Consider the following 18,083-nt stretch of genomic DNA (forward strand, 5'->3'; position numbering starts at 1 on the left):
TCCCTTTCCTAAATACATGCTTTTCTGTTCCATTCCAATCCATTTATTCACATCAACGTTGTCAAGCAACTTGGATGTGTATGCCATTCATTGCCCAGGGTTGGTGTTGTGGTTGTGCGTGTGAAGCGAATCCCTTATAGCTCCCTTCCCACCCTAAAATCAACTTTGATGCCATTTAGCTCAAAGCCCCTGTACCCTATCCCTCTGTTATGTGGCAGGTTCCTTACCACAGAACACCTATATACTATCTGTTGTTTTCATAGAAATTGCTCACCAAACAATAGAAGGGATTAGTGCTTTTTTTTAACAATCCCAAAACTGTAAAGGCTCCTCTTACACAAAACCTCACACTTACCTGTCTGAAAGTTGGCAGGCTTTATCCCCACAGAAAAAGCAACAATATCTGAAGATGTCATTTAGTTCTGCTAGAAAATAAAGTTATAGGCACTTTTCATTATTATATTTTAAGGAGCATAGCACAAAACCCCATGCACATATTTGTCTGATATTTAGCAGATTTCATCCGCTCAGCATGGTCTATTATGCCTGCAAATTTCATCCAATTCTGTTAAAGCTGTAGCCATTTGTTGATTTTCAATGATAATCAGTTGGAGGCATGAATTTTCTGATTCAAAACTGAGTCAAATTGGGCATTCTCTGAATGGGTCCAAGGTGCATTAGGCTGTTCTGAAAATAACTGAATTGGAATCTGTGGTCAGTGCATACCCCTAGCAGCTTTTTAAACAGCTGCATCATCAGTAGCTATTTAGCAGATGAAGCTTCTCCTGTCATAGAGATGAAGTGATAGGAAAAGCTTCACGTCTGCTTGTCAGGCAGAAATGTTAAAGGCACAGGAGCCTTCCCAGAAAAAAAATTGGCAGCTGTATGTATAGCCATCATCTTAGGGATGTTACCACTTACAGATAGCCCCAAATCAGTGCAGGTATCACAGATTTAAAAATGCTAGCAGTTTATACTGATTCCATATAATAAAAGTCATCTCAGTGGGCCAAGGCTGCAAACTTAAATATGTGTATTAGGGAGTACATCCCATTGAATTTGGTGGGACTGACTTCTAAGTAGGGATGTTGGAGAAATCTGCAATGGAACCAAATGAGTTTGGATTTTCATGAATCCAACCTGCAGATTCCACAATGGACTGGCTTTCCCCCTGTCAGGCGGATTCCGCAGACTTGCAGACCAGTTTTCTAACTTTCCCAAATTTTGTGCAAATTTCATTGTAGAAAAATATGCAAAATTTAAAAAAATCCAGCCCCAAATGCACATTTTCCCCATAGGCCAAAGCATGAAAATAAGCATTTTGGGGGGAATTTGTGCATCTTCGCATGTGCACATTTGCACAAATGCAAATTTGTGAAAATTCGGAAACAAGAAATAAACCCAGTTCTGTTGGTGGGCCAACAATGGAATGAATGGCGGCTGACAATCCACAAAACACAGATAGAACAGATTTTACACTGCTTCAACCCCCATCTGTCTGTCCTGAGCGCTTTGGATCAGTGGTTAACAATTTCAATGGTTAAAGAATACCGAAAAAACTGAAAAGTGTTTCCCAGCAAAATCCATATGGTGCTTTGAAATAGATAATTCTTTCATGTTTATGCTCCTGTGGTTGAGTTGCATATGCAAACAGCTCCATTCATATGTTTGCATGCATATTAATAGACTTGTGATTTGTCTGTTGGAAAACATTGTTGTGTTCACTGTTTACACATCAAATAGCTAAATGCCTGTTTTACCTAATTAAGCCATATAACAGCCTTCCCCAGCCTGATGCCTTCCAGATGTGTTGGACTACAACTCTTCATCACCCACAGCCAACATGGTCATTGGCCATGCTGGCTGGAGATGACTGGAGGTTGTAGCCTATGAAGAACCTCTCCTTAGGGTGGGGGCCTCTACACTAGGGCAATCCCACCCCAAATGAGAGGAATCACCCCCCACCACTGGGCAATCCCTCCCTTCACTTCTGCTGCCACCATTAAACTACAAATCTTTATTTACAATATGCCTTTTCCCCTAAGGTAGCTGGTCATTGGGGGGTGAGACAAAACAGATCAGAGGTACCAGGAAAGTAAACAAAGATTTTATTAACAAGAAAGCTTATTACTTAAGAACGTTGTTACTACTTTTAAACAGGGTTTCTGTAGTTACTTTTACCAGCAATCAGGTGTTAGAAACCCCAGTTCCTGCCTTAACTAACCTTAAGCCCCATCAAGCTCCACCCCAGTTAGTTCACAATCCTAACAACGAGGGCTGGAAAGGCAGTCTTCTTCCTGGTTGGGTTTGACTTCTACCTGGAACCTTCAAGGCTGTTCACCAGGCTTCTCCTGAAGTCTTCAGTTTGGTCCAGCAGCTGCTCAGTCTTCAGGCAATTGCCACCAGGTGGCAGTCAGGCTTCAGCTCTTTCCTCCAAAGGCTGCTCCATGAGTCTTCCTCTCCCCACTTGCACAACTTCTTCAGCTTCTGCCTCATGTACTCTCAGCTTGGCCTCCTGGTCTTGTAGCTACTCTTCTTCCTGCGTGTTGTTTTCTTCAGGCTCCCCAGTCTCTCAGGAAGACACCTCCTGTCAACTCTTCCTCAGGCAACTCCCCTGACAGACTCTCCCCAGATGCCTCTCCACAACTCCTTATATTTGTTCTAGTTAGAACCCTCCAGCCAATCAGTGTTGGTGTGGCCAACGTTCCATCACCCCACCTCTGTGTAGACTTCAGACCAATGGGCATCCTTAGAAATCAGATGGTATCAATTTTGATCCTACTTTCCCAAATATAAGGGCAGAAAGCTAGCTTCATTTTCACCTCCTTGTGGTGACAGTAGTTGCCCTTTTGCCAGTAACTCTCCTCAGGTACAAGCCTCAAGCAAAAAGCATACATTTTTCTTTTGCTGTGAACTGATTCAGTCCTTTAGTCATTGAAACAGAATGTAACAGTTAAACTTCTACCTCAGTTTCTTCACATAGCTCAACACATCTAGGGGGCACCAGGCTGGCGAAGGCTGCCATGTGACATTCAGATGATCTCCACCTCAGGGAAGGATTTGATCTGTGTTACTTGGGAATATGTAGTGGGGAGAGATGGGGTGACGATAACTTGAGTTGACCAACTATAGTTGATAGTACTGAACTTTAGTCTGGGAGTCTGGACTTCAACTCTCATAGATTTGGACAAGTTATTACCCATCAGCCTTGGTTTCCCTGCTGTAAACTTGAAGTAGTAATTAAAGCAAACATGATCAGTTCAGAACGTAAACTATTTTTCTTGTCTTTTTTTTTTTTTTTTTTAAGAAAAAAGAGATATAACTGAGTAGTAAAAATCAAAGTGAGCAGATTTCCAGCAACCTTACAGTGACGGAATAATTAGCTTCTTGTAGCTTCAGAACCATTGGGGGCATTTTCAACAGGGCCATGGATCAAACAAGGATGCTTTCATTTCATATACTACTTTAGCAGCCGTGTCAGTTGTCATACTGCCAGGAAAGCTTAGTATCTTGGCCCAGTTTAAAAGAAAATGCATCAGAACCCAAAGGGGAGCAGTGGAAGCCAAGAAGTAGTTCTGTCATAGCTTTTGTATTTCTGGTGGGTTAATTTTTACACCATGCCATCATGGGCTTTATACTACCTTAGTCATAATGATTACCAGTTGGCCATGCAGTTTCTTGGACAAAACTGAAGTCCAGTTTTGCCTACACACAAAGGTGCCAATTTGATGGACCAGTTTCATATTCATGAGAGCAGTATGCCATCTACCAAGTGTGCTACTACATCCACCAAGCAGCAATCAAGAGGAAATAGTTGTTGCCATGAGGGCCAGTTAATAATAATATTAAGTCCTTTGAGAACTTATGACACTGCCTAGACAATTGATCTATCTAGTAAAGGGGTGGAGATTTATTTATTTTTACATGGAAGACAGCATTCTCAGGGGAAATCCCTTGGAGGCTGTATACTGGGATAGGCAGGGTCAGAGTTTGTGTTGGGCATGGCCAAAGGCAGATGGGGACACCTTATCTCTCCCCCTGTTCCCTCCCTACCTAATCTTGCCCCTTGGCACAGAAATTAGGCTTATGAAATAAAGGTTGTATCCAGGTGAATTGGATTTGTTGCCGAAGTGCTCTGTGGGAAAGGGTGTGAGGAGGGGAGATTGTGGGCTAGATCCAAAGGTGCCACAGGCAGCCTGAGGGGAGGGTGCTGACAGTCCCCCCCACCCTCACATCTAGTCTACTCTTGCTGGCAGCAGATGATGGTCAAATTGGAAACCTCCCTGGTTTGGCAGGGTAGCTTTTATTAAAAGGATTATCCTCCCCAATTTTCTGTTTTCTCTAGAAAATGTATCGGTGTCACTTTCTCTACAGAGTTTATTAAGCTGGCTAATTTAAGAACAACAACATTGGGGGGTTGGGGGAAGTGTTCCAGACATTTTAAATGATGTATTTAAAGTATTACCAAACTTTATTGGGAGTTGCAAAAAGCACAGGATATTCCTGGTAATCTTGAGAAGACCAAAAAATAAAACGGTATCACTTGTCTGAATCTAGTTAAACTCTGTCTGAGATCCTCTAGCTGGAGACTGAACCTGTGACTTTCTGCAAACTGTGGGGCTCCGGTCTCCCATCTATTGCAGCTTCATCTATGGCAGAACTACCTGAGAGTTCCTTCATAGAGAATATCTTGCTCTGCATGTCAGACTCCTTTTAAAGCTGCCTGCAATTCAAAACATGGTGGCTGTTAGCTTGTTAGAAGAATGAGAAGGGTGGCCATGTTTCCTGACAGTGTATAATTTAGGAAATTACTAGCCAGGCCTGTGTAAATGTTAGGAACATAGGAAGCTGCCCTATACTGAGTCAGACCGCTGGTACTGTCGACACTGACCAGCAGTGGTTCTCTGGCATTTCAGAAAGGAGTTTTCCAACCCTATCTAGAGGTGCCGGAGATTGAACCTGGGACCTCCTGCACACAAAGTATGGGCTCTACCACTGAGCTACAAGGTAGTTGAATAGGGTGGATAGCCATCTTCATGAATTTGGATGGATGAGTGTGGGCCACATCCAACACTGTGCAAACGGATGTCTCCTCCTGCAACAGGACTTCCCCACCCCTTCTCTACCCTGCACCTCCCCAAAAAATCTGCTCTAGAGAGTTAGATTTTGTGGTGGTTGGACACAGCTGGATACAAATGCATGTGTGGTCTGAAAAATGGGGCACATAAAATGGTTCAGTGTAGGGCTCCCAGTGTAGGGCTCCTGGACCCAGCTCCTAAACATTTTTGGCCAACTCCCATTCTAGAGGCTCAGCCACTTCTTGACTCTCTTCAACCGTAATTTTGTTGCATTCCCTTTATTTTTATTTGACTTTTATATCCCATTTACATCCCACTTTGTCAGTGAAATTACTCTCAAAGCATAGTACAAAAAATGATGATATAAAACAGCATTAAACCATGACACCAAAGCAGTTGGTTTTACTGAAGGTAAAAACACAGCAGAATAGACTAAAATTAACAGTTTCCAAGCTCAGCAAAACTTGGTGAAACAGTTATTTAAAAGCATCAGTTATTTCCATGTGGTTACTCCCATGAACAAGGCATGAGGCTCAGTGACTGAATAGTTATTTCAGTGTTCAGCTTGCAGTTGGCCAGCAAAGGAACCAAGATGGGTAACAAAGTACAACTAAAACAGCAAATAAACAATACAAAATCAATATAAAAATGGATAACAGCACAGTTAGCAACAATCATACCACACTCAGAGTGCTTTCTGTCAGAAAGTCCCACCTGTATCAGGTTAGCTGGCTGTTCACTCACTAACCCATGTTACTCCCAACAGTCTATCAGGTGCTCTGTGGCTTGCTGTGGCTTGTTTCCCCCTTAGTCCTCCCACCCCCTCCTGGCACATATCCCATGTGCCTTTGCAGCACAACCTCAGCAGCCTACTCTGCTACTCCACTAATGAGCGCAGGTGCACTCATTAGCAGTCTAGAGTTTATTTTGTAGAGGAGAGTAGCACAAATTTTAGCATTTATTTAATTAATTAACCTTTGTGGAGATTTGCGCAATTTTGCTAAAGTGGTCGTGATATCTGGAGGGAACCTGTTACATTGAAAAAGCAGCAGCTTGATCCCAATTAATCCAAAACAACAAATCTTTTTTTAAGCCACACACATTTTTCCTCTCCTCATTTGGGTAATTACAAGTGTATGATGTTTTATTTATTTTTATAAAATAAATTATTATTATGGATGGGAGGTTGCTTTTAGCCTGATACTTACAGTTTACTTGTCTACGTCCTATGTGGATGTCTCTAAGCCAAAGAAAGGGTAGGGATGGTTCCGTGACCCGATTCTCTTCCCAGAACTATAGATGCCATTCTGAATGTAAAGAGAAGATGCTGCTGCAGCCAGCAGGCGTATTTTATGTATGTATTTTGTATTTATTAAACACCTCATAAAATTAGTTCTCTAGGTATTGTGCAACAGTTCAAACAGACTAATAGAACAATAGAAATCACAGGAAATCACTGAAATAAAAACTTAATAAGCACATAGTAACTCAGCACAATAAAATGCAGTACAAAATACAAAGCTCAATCAGGAGCTAAAATCATCTCCGTGGCCTTCTAAAGTAGCCTTCTCCACCTGGTGGCCTCGAGATGTTTTGGACCACAACTTGCAGCATTCCTGACCATTGTTCATGCTGACTGGGGCTGATGGGAGGTGAAGTCTAAAATATGTATGACAGGTGGAGGTGAGGTGGAACATCAGGAGGTAACTCATGGGACTGTTCAGCTCCCCTCATCCACCTGTCCCTTTTGATCTAAAAATTAAGACTTCCATCCTGCTCTGTACACAGACATTGCATGCACTGGCAGAAACCAACATGGCTGCCAATGCCACTGTTTCATCTGGGTTGACCCCAAGCAACAGTGGGAGCGGAGTGTTGTAGGGACGGCCAGCCAGGCTGCAGGTGGTATGACTGGACTGGGGGTAAAGCTAAGGGCAAGCAGTCAGGGGGACGGGTTACATACAGGAGCAAGGCAAAGAACAGGAGATCTGATCTGCGGAGACATAGCCAAGGCGCGCCAACCAAGGCTGTTCACCAGCATGCTAGCAGCCATTACCATCTTCCCACTGGGAGGATGGAGTCAGCAAAATCAGGAATGCTCAAGAAGCCTCAGGTGAGCTTTCATTCTAAAGCGGAATGGGGGCAAGCTGAGGAGTGAGTCCTGACAAGCATGGAGTGGAGGCAACGAGGTGGCAAAGCTTTCTGGGACCCAAGGAGGCTTATGGTTTTCCTAAGAGGAGCAGTGGCTCAAAGAGCAGGGCTCCAGTTGTGAAATATATGTTCCAAAGAGACATTACAGGTCCCTCCAGACAGCAGGCTCCTAATGTTACCAAACAAAAGTCATTATGCAGCTATTCCATCTTTCCCTCTTCAACAGATTTTCTGTGGTAAGAAAATAAGATAGAAACAGTGGGAAACCATAGGCGGTCTGCAAATGGTGGGCAATAGCATAGGGTGGCCAGGTATCCTACTTTACAAAAGACAGTCCTCTATTTGATGAGTTGTCAGAGGACAGTCCTCTGTTTGAAGGCATCCTCTATTTGAAGGGCTCTCCAGTCCAAGTTTCATTTAAATATGAAGACCCATCAAACAGGAGAGAGGGGAGGAGCCCCGAAGTTGCCCATCAGCAGTGAGCTCCTGGACAGCAGCGTGAATCACAGTCAGTCACATAGCGGGCTCACACTCTTCCCCACTAGATTGAGATGTATTGTATTTTTATCTAAATTCTAGTAGTTACTTTTTTATTTAATTTGTTTTTATGTTTATATCCCACCTTTTTTTCTTCTTGTAAAGCCACCTTGGGTTCCTTGCATGGTCATCCTCCTGTCCATTTTATCTTCACAACAACCCTGTGTGATAAGTTAGGCTGAGAGTCAGTGACTGGTCCAAAGTCACTCAGTGAGCTTCATGGCTGAGTGGGGACTAGAACCCAGATCTCCTAGTCCCAGTCCAACACTCTAACCACTACACCACACTGGCTCTCATAAATGTGCATCTATACATACCAATTAGCATATGCAGTTTTTGTACATCTTTGTGCCCTCCTTTGGAGCTGCATGCCCTTTTCTTTGGTGATGTGTAACTGGCCACCCTACAGACATCTGGATCCTTCTTGAAATTCTCTGAATGAGGCAGGGCAATTGCACAATATAAGCTTTACGTGGAAGCACCCTGCATTCTTCTGGGGCTGCTTCTTCTCTGGCCTGTGATGAATTTGAAATGGGTCCCAGAATGGTTCTTTAGGCAGTTGCTTTTGCAATAACTTCGAGGACCCTTCCATTTCCCTCCCTTCAGTACTTTTGTCTCCACGTTCCTTTTACAGCTGAAAGTATTTGTCATGAGTGGGTGGCTGTCACTGATTTTTAACCTAACTGGCCTAACTCTTTCCCCACTGTCCTCAGTATAGTAATATGTGCTTCAAATAAGTTCCCTTCAGCAAGCAGCTTCAGCTTTATCAGAGTCATTCTAAATGGAAATAAACATGAATGATTTATGCAACCATTCTGGCAGAGGCTTCGTCTCAACTGGGTTGATACAATACAATAATGCTGCTACAAATGCTGCTACAAATTGCTCTTGATTTTTGTTGAAGAGGGTTGCTTCCTCCCATCCTCCTCTCTTTGTTAATGTACCCTGTTGTTCAGAAATGTATGATCTTAATGGTACTTCTCTGTAAGCTGGTGCTTCACTTCTGTTTGCCCCCTTTTTTCTTAACAAAAAGAGCCTTCAGAGCAATTAACAACAGGCAAAAACTCTCACAATCTGTTAATGGTGGGTTAAAAAAATAAATGGGGTGGGGTAATATAAGAGGAGAAATAAGTAGCAAAGGAGGGCATCCAGGCCAGAGAATGCCCAAACTCCCCAATAGGTTTCATCCGGTGTGCTACTTATTTAAAACAAAAACAAGCACTGAGGAAACTTGATTGATTTTAACCATATGACGTCAAGACATTTTCTGTACAATCCAGAACCCGGCATGTGCCAGGCCCTTCCCATTTTTTTCCTCAATAAAGGGAACTGCTCTGCCTGTACACAAATTCCATGTGCACAGTGGGTGATGGAAGCACCATAGCTCAGTGGTAGAGCACATGCTTGACAGGCAGAAGGTCCCAGGTTCAATCCCCGGCATCTCCAGGTGGGGCTGGAAAAAACCCTGCCTGAAACCCTGGAGAGCCACTGCCGGTCAGTGTCAACAAGACTGGGCTAGATGGATCAATTTGGTATAAGGCAACTTCCTTAGGATCCTATTCCCTGTGTGCATCAGAGCTGCTGGATTGTCTGTGTGGTCTTTCTGAAGAGGCTCCTTGCTTGTGAGGACGGAATTTCTCCTTTTGGGTAAGGACTTGGGATAATGGACAATATTTCATGAGCCTTCATACACAAATGAGAAGGCGGAGGAGGTAGGCCCTGAAGAAGATGACAACACAGTTCCGGTCCGCAAGTTACACACGCACTTTAAAAAATACAAGTCATACCCGCTGGGAGGGGCTGACCATTATCAGGATCGCAGCAAGTGGGGTATCTTCCTTTGCTGCACTCTTGATGAAAATAGCTCCTTCAAAGCTGCAATTTGCTTTGGGAGCAAAGCTTCCAGTGTTACCTTTTCTGCCATACCATTATCCTCAATCTAGATTGATTGATTGATTGATTGATGGATTGATTGCATTTATACCCCTCCTTTTTTCCTCTTGCAAGGAACCCAAGGTGGCTTACATTATCCTCCTCCTCTCCATTTTATCCTCACAACAACCCTGTGAGATTGCCCTGCACCACAATTTCCTATTTGTTCAGTGGTGTGTGTCTGTGTGTAATATAGATAAGGTACAGCACTAGCTTTTTTTTTTTTTTCTCCCCAAGCAAAGCAAATAGCAGCTCAAGACCATTTAGACAGGGTAAAACAGAAGGGGAAATTGTGGGCAGTATCCAAAGAGGCACTTACTCCCCTGCTGATTCTTTTCCACCCCACCGATTCCATTGCGCGAGTGGTGGGTCCCACCAACTGCATTGTGGAAGTGGGACCCACCACTTATGCAAGGGAGATTTAGCGCTTCCTACGGGAAGCCCCCAAATGAGCAGCAACACTCATTTCTGGAAGGAGGCAGGGAAGCAGAGCTCCCTTGTGTGAGCGCCGTCACCCTGCCTCCTTCCAGAAATGAGCATTTCCACTCATTTTGGGTTGCCCCAGAAGTGCTAAAGTGCCACTGTGCAAGCAGTGAGGGCTGCTTGCACAACTCAGTTGGCGGGGTGGAAGAGAATCAGCAGGGGCAGAAGCACCCCATTGGATTCTGCCCTGTTAAATACCCCCAGATCCTATGTAATTGTCCTGATCAATGTAATGCCATTGGCATCCTTGCCTATAAGTGAATTTAGAAAAGAGACCAGAAGACCAATCATTTATTTATTTTATTTATATCCTGCCTTTCTGCCAAAAAAAAAATGCTCAAGGCAGCCAACAATAAAATAAGACTAAAAGCAAAATCTTAATTGAAACATAACATAAAAACAAACAAATTAAAATACAATTAAAACAACAGCAATAAAAGGAATAAATAGCTCCTAGTCAATGAAATCACGGATGTGATTTGGCCCTCAGATGGCAGGTAGGGAGATCAGACGTGCTTGGGGAGAGGGCAGTTAGGGTAACTATGGGGGAGGGCAGCGAAACCACAATGTGCATAGCTGTCACACAACCAGGAACCACGCAGCATCACATGGTTCCCCTACACCCCTCCCCCACATCCATAGTTACCTGGCAAACTTCCCAGCATGGTTAGCGCACATCCTGTCATCCTTGCAGCATGAATAGTCTCCTGATGGTGCTCCAGCAGCCAAAACGGCCATGTGACATTGTCCGCAGTGGCTAGAGCGTCACCGGCGGTGGTGGATGCTCTAGCTGGCAGACTCAATGGGTCATGGCCTGGAAGCCCCCCAGAGCCTGTTTTAACCACTGGGGAGCCTGCCAGACAACATGGTAAGCAACCCTGGGGCCCCTTGATCTTGATGCAGGGGGTGGTTAGCTGGGGTAGTTCTGGAATTGCAGTTAGCAGGTTTTTCTCTTCCCCCCACCCCACGGCATGCAAAGCCACCGTGGTTATTGGAAATTCTCTAACCATCGTGGCTTTGTGTTACATTTGAACAGGGCCTGTATCTTTGAAGGCTGCTCAATAAAAATGACTTCCCTGCTCATAGAAAAGTAGCATGCCAGGATGACAGATTCTAGGCTAGCCTTCCGTCTGACATGTAGGAATCTTTGGAGGGAGGTGGATATTTCATTCTGCGCTCCTTCACTTGCCATCTGAAGAGCAGCAGTTAAGACATGGGTTTACCGCATCATATGGTGTTTGTGAGGACAGATCTTTTGTCTCTTATCAATCCCACCTGGAAGGATTTGCATAGGTTCTCCCTTGCAAGTGCCTCCCCCTCCTTCCTTTCAGAGGCCCATGCTATGCGTATACTAAGAACCAGATTTAGGCTACAATCCCATACCCACTGACCTAGAAGGAAGCCTTCTTGAACTCAATGGGACTTCAGATGTCTGAGTAGACATACTACCTGTGCATTCTGCTCTTACAGATTGTTTTTATTTTCAAAAAGCTGTTATTCCCCACGTGTGCAATTTAAGGGATCTTTGCTGCCTAGCATATCAGAGCTTTGCATGCAGAGGAACTGCGATTCCCGTGGAGGCTTGTGAAATCTTTGTTAAATGGGTCACCCTGCACTAGACAACACAATTTCAACAGCTTCTCGGAAAGAGACATGGGGGTGGGTGCAGGCTTTGCCTGACACCTACGCATATGCCGACTGCCAGCTGCAAGCAGCACCAGTTTCTTGCTTAAAACATTGCAATCATTTCAACTCTTCTTTTTAAAAAAATTCTTATTTCATTTTTATTTTTAACACAGCCTTTCAGGGCAGGGAGATCTAGGTCATGGAGTGTGTGTAAATTAATGCAGCTCAACTGTATGAATATTTGAATGTGCTATTTCTATCTTCGGGTTTATGCTAAGTTGAGATAAATATTCAAAATTATGTTTCAGGGATCTGAAATGGAAGATTAGCTATCCGTAGCCTTTGAATTAACATAGGATACTGCAAAACCTCCCATTCCAGAGGTTTGATGGTTGTGGTAATTCAACCCATCAATGGACTTGAAGAATTTGTGGCTTAATTAATTGTCAGCCTTCTCAACCGACATGATTCATCAAACTTACACTTGCATATTGCTAAATATTCAACATAGGTGCCTTTTTGAGGGTCAAACTAGATGTGACCAGATGTGAGGGTTCTAGAATGGAACTCCTGACTTCCTTTTTTATTATGAAAAGCAGTGTGTGTGTGTGTGTGTGTGTGTGATATTAACTCTCCCTCCTGGAATCATTTTCTCACCAAAACCTAACTGTCTTTTTCCAACAGGGGCAAGTAGCAAATTGAAAATGTTCCCTGGGCTATAGCTCAGTGGTAGAGTACCTGCCTTGCATACAGGTTCAATTGTGTAAAATCCATTCCGTCTGTGTTTTGCAGATTAGCAGGTGCCTTCCATTCTGTCATCCGCTCATCCATGGAATTGAATTTTTTGTTCCCGAATTTGTGCAAATTCAGATTTGCACGAATACATGCAAAAATATGCGGATTCCCCCAAAATGTGCATTTTCACGCATTGGCCTGTGGGGAAAATGTGCATTTTTAGCTGTTTTTTAAAATTTTTACATATTTTTCTACGACAAAATTTGTGCAAAATTCAGGAAAGTTAGAAAGATGGTCTGCAAGTCCATGGAATCTACCCAACACGGGGAAAGGCCGGTCTGCTGCGGAATCTGTGGGTCAGATTCATGAAAATCCGAATTCATTTGGCTCCATTGTGGATTTCTCCGACATCCCTAGATTCAATACCCCACATCTCCAGGTAGGGCTGGAAAAACTCCTGCCTGAAACCCTTGAGAGCCACTGCCAGTCAGTTTCAACAATATTGGGCTAGATGGACCCAGGGTCTGACTCAGTATAAGGCAGCTTCCTACGTTCTTAGCCACTTTGTGCGGGGGTGGATTTTTATTGAGAAAACAATGCGGGAAGAAAGGGTTAAATCCCCTCCCCTCCATGCTACCATCCTGATCCAAATCGCCCTCTTTCAGCTGCCTTTTATAAAAAGAAAAAGACTTTACTAGTTTCAATCACTGAACTTGTATGACACATCTCAAGCTCAGATATTGATGAAGTTATAATGGCATACATTTAATGAACAAAAGCTACCACCCATTATAAGAAGCACAGCACATCTTAAATCTCTTCTTTTCACAGAGCATTGTAGTAACATATTAGCACTCAGATAGCCTCAGAAATAAACAAGTATGCCCTGAACATGCGTCCCCAGCGGTTAAAATTGGCCCCACTGTGACTCAGATAAAGCTTCAGTGGATCAATCTATTGATTTAAACCAATTAAAGTTGTCAGTACTAATGGTAGTGATTGCCATAGACTGTAATGGGATGTAGAATAAGAACTTGGCACTCTGGTTAGGCCATAGCCTGATGTGTTATCCAAGATTATGGGGCTGTTCACACAACATGCTGACTCATGCTCAGTGGTGGAGTGTGGGTTGTTTGTTGAACTGTGGGTTGTTCGTTGAACCATGAGTTAGTGTGTTATCTGAACCCAGGACATTTTCCACAGGATGGCTTGTTAACCATGCAGTGTGGCTTGTTAACCATCCTGAACATCCCCACACCAAACCATGGGTTCTCAAGGTGGCTTGTTTGAGAAAAATAAGCCACACTGCATGGGTAACAAGCCACCCTGTGCAAAGTGTTAGACAATGTGCTAACCCACAGTTCAACAAACAACTCACAGTTCAAAAACAACCCACACTCAACCACTGAGTATGGGTTAGCGTGTTGTATGAACAGCCCCAATATCTGCCCTGAGCCAGGCATAGGAATTCCTAACATTCGCCTCAAGCAGTAAAAAGCTTGTGCATTGGTCAAGCCACGTGTAAATACTGGGGCCAAGCTGAAAGTCCTTACTTCAAGTTTCAAGCCCTTTGGGAGGAGGATGAAATTTTGGTCCCTGAAACAGAGAGCCATTTCTCTAGTTTTAGGGGCAGGGGAGGATGGCAATCAAGATATTTTTCTGCTTGAGGCAAAGGATAAATGGCACACCCACACCCATGATACGTAAGTCAATAAGAGTGACAGCTGAATCTTACTTCAATGCTGGCAATGGGACAGCATCTTCCACCACACCTGAGGAAAGCAAGGTGGGTTGGGGAGGTGCAGGGAAGGCTGTGTAGCATCCATAGGTGTCCTCCAACACTTCACTGCTGCTCCCACAGTATCTGCTGCCTGAGGCAGCTGCCTTGTTTTGCCTAATGGTAGGGTCAGCTGTGTTCTGGGGAGTGTGTGTTTCTGTGAGTGCGTGGTGATGGGGGTGGGATGGCACCTGCTGCTGGCCACTGAAAGAGGAATTCCCCAACAAACCTGGCAGCAAATTTTGATGCTACTCAGAGGAATCTCCCCCCACCCCCAATTCACTGCCTACTAGTGGGCTGATGATTATCAAGGGGTGGAGGTGGATTTTGCAACCACTATACCAGGATCCAATCTTTTGTCTTTGCCTTGTCAACAGAGTAGTACTCTCTGTTGCTACTGTGAGCTGTTGGCATAGACTTCCTTGGGTAAGAATGGGTGTGCATGACACAAAGGTAGTGAATAAGCCATGGTGGCTTGTTAACCACCCTGTGTATGCCAGTCACATGCCAGATGATTTCTCTAAGTACTGGCGCCAGGCACAGGTTGTCAGGATGTTGGAACCTGGCAAGGTTGGGTGACTGGGGTTGTTAACAAACCACCCAGAACTCATGGCCCATTGTAGGGTTGCTGGGTGTACTCACTCTCCCTTGATCCTTGTCTTCCCTGTCATTTCCAGCCTCTCCCCTCACTCTGGTTGATGTTTACCTACATTATTCCTGAGCCTCCTCCACTCTGGAAAATCTTGGGAAATCATTGAATTTAATCATTGAATTTAAGCATACAGGTCCATTATCAGGACCAAAGTGAATGCAACATGAATGCAGTTAGTGTGCTGTTTGCTTGTTTACATAAATAGCATCCATCACTGTTGGTTTCCGTCACTGTTAACATGGATCACTAATATGCAGTCCAGCCATTGGGATTGGATACCTTTGCAAATGTCTGGGAAATCTCTCAATAATCTTGTCTGCATATTGATCATCTGATCTGCTTCAATAGGAAACAATTTATTCCTCATATTTTTCATTCAGGCTGTCCCCTCCCCCAGCACACACACACAATTGACCATTGGCAACATTCTCTGGCATCAAGTGGAACTTCATTATGAGATTTAATAAACTCTCTGGCTCATTCACATATATCTAGTTTATTATCCCTGTTGTCATTTTTATTTTACCAAGTAAAGGCCAGACCACTTGTGCGCGAAGGACGTTTTAAAAATAGAGTAAATTGCATACCTAGCCTTAGAGCTATGCAGTGCTTAATCTGGGTTTATAAATAATCACTTTCCTGGTTGCCTCTGGCAATTAAAAAGTAGCCTCAGGCAACTAGACAAAGAAACACATGTAGATTGAAATAGGTGGCTCTCTTCCCCCTTTTTTTCATGGAGGCCATCCATGTACCACAAGAGCTAGCAGACGCGTGGATAAGTTCTAGTGCTACCAGTCAAAGGATATTGTGTGTAGCTATTCTGTCTTTCCTCCTCGACTTTTTTTTGGGGGGGGTGAAAAGAAAAAAGACAGAAGCAGCGCTGGGAAAACACAGGAGGGTTACAAGTATAACAAGATGACATCTGGACCACCCCACAATAACATTCTGCGAATGAGGCAGGGTGACTGGATGATAAAAGCATTGCCCACAGAGTAATCACAGTAGTAATAGACTTGCTATGTGGTGGGCTGGGAAGGGAGAGAGTACTATGTTCTTCTGTCTTCCCTTTTACGTGTCACTTTGAAGCCAGAATATGCACCACAGGCTCTAATTCTGACTGATATATAAAGTTATAACCCTACGCAGCAGCTTGGCACCATTGTGCCCTTTAACTTAAGCTTCCTCGGAAGCAAGATGGCTTTTTTGTGGATGATGAGACTTGTGAAGAAATGTGCTATGTCTAACCCTCTAGCACAGCCTTCCCCAACCTGGTGCCCCCCAGGACTGGAGAAGCCTGCCCTAGTGTGAAGGTTGCCAAACGTCATTGTACAGAGGGTCTCCCCAAGCTGCCATCAAACTGCAGAGTGGACATTGGTCAACTCTAAGTAGGAGTAAGAGTGAAGGTTGATGACTGTGCAGCCCAGGGATGATCTGGAATGCATGAGCTGCCAGTCTTCCGACACCTGAACCATTGACCTTCTGTATTCCAGAGCCGCACCTTGGCAATTTGCGCTGTAAAACAGCCACCTTCATCAATACGCCAACAGATTCCCAGGTGGCAGGACCCAAGCCCGAGGGCAGGACTAGAACCAGTGGTTGGAAGTACCAGAGAAGCAGATTTCGGCTAAATTTTCTAATGGTGAGGGTTGGTCAGGATGGAACAGATGGTCTCGGGAGGTGGTGGCTTCTCCTTCACTTGGTATTGAAGCAGAGGCTGGACAGCCATCTGTCAAGGTTCCTGTAGCTGCACCCTGCGTTGCAGAGCCTGCATTGGGGTTGGACTAGGTCAGGGATGGGCAATTTGTGGCCCTCCAGATGTTTTGGCCTACAACTCCCAACTTCCCCCATCATTGGCCATGTTGGCTAGGGTGGATGAAAGTTGGAGCCTGAAACACCTGGAGGGCTACAAGTAGCTCAGGAATCCAGTTCATCAGATGCATAATGTTGTTCAGAGCATGCACATACACACATGGTTGTTGTTGGGGGTGGGATTGTAAGCAGTGAGGTAAGAGGAAAAGGAAGTGCCAAAATCATGGACTGTGATAATTCTGCTAAATCTTTTGGCCATGTGTGTGGTGGGGAAGGTTGCTAAGGTTTTTTGTTGTTGTTTGAGAACAGGATTCAGGACTTTTGATCGGAATGGAAAAAGGCACAGCCTCCTTAATGTTACCTTGTCAGAGCAGAACATGGTAATTGTGGCTCAAACAGCAGGAAGCTCTCAGAGGTGTCCTTCAGATGTGTGGGATTCAGAGGTGACGGCTAATAATTATCTGAAAGAGCTAAAGAGGCCTTACCTTTTTGTTACTCCCGTATGTTCGTGCCACCTGTGGGAAAATAACAGAAGACTGAGGGCCAAAAAGCTTTGATGACAGGAAAGAAGACCCTGCCTGTCTCCTCTAGGCTTTGCCACACCCTTATCTAGTTGCCTGTTTTATGGTCTGCATTTATTGGGACTGTTTACAATGAGGGGAGCCACAGTGATGCGCTCCAGATTCCTCAGTCAAAGGAATTTTTTTGGAAGATCGGTTTGTCAGTGTAACCGTATCCCTCTGTGATGGGCTGGCTCTCAGCACTGAGAAACAGCCCAGCAGGATGCTGCTTCTGATCCTTCTCTTGTTGCCTCTCTGCCATTTCCAGTTGTTTTGACAAGGCTTCATGCAGTGCTGTCACTGCCTCATTCTAAAAAATAAAATTATGTGCCCAGGCAATCCAAACCCCATGCAAAGAACATCTAGATTCCAGGAAAAATTAACTACATGAGGCACATCGACCTCTCCATCCTTCTGTACTCAACCCTTTTTTTAGACTCCTGAATCACCTCAGAGAGCTGCTGTCACAGCAGGCTATTGAGCTTAAAGAAGAAGAAGAGACCATCTTGAAGCGCTGCAGCTGCAATCCGGGAGTTGGTTCTTGGTTTCTCAGTGTGGGATTTTACTACCTTGGCAGAAGCTGAGACTTTCTCCTCTATCGCTCTTTCTCTAATGCCTCAAATATCTGTGGTTCTTTTTCTTTCTCCCTCTTCCAGCAGAATCTATCAGACAGTTAATAGACAAATGGATCAGTTCCTTTTTACTTTACATAGTACCTTCTGCCTGGATCCTGACAGTGCCCA

The sequence above is a fragment of the Heloderma suspectum genome, chromosome 2 (genome assembly GCF_057233095.1).
Source record: "Heloderma suspectum isolate Gila_16-S chromosome 2, 16-S_ref, whole genome shotgun sequence".
NCBI lineage: Eukaryota > Metazoa > Chordata > Lepidosauria > Squamata > Helodermatidae > Heloderma > Heloderma suspectum.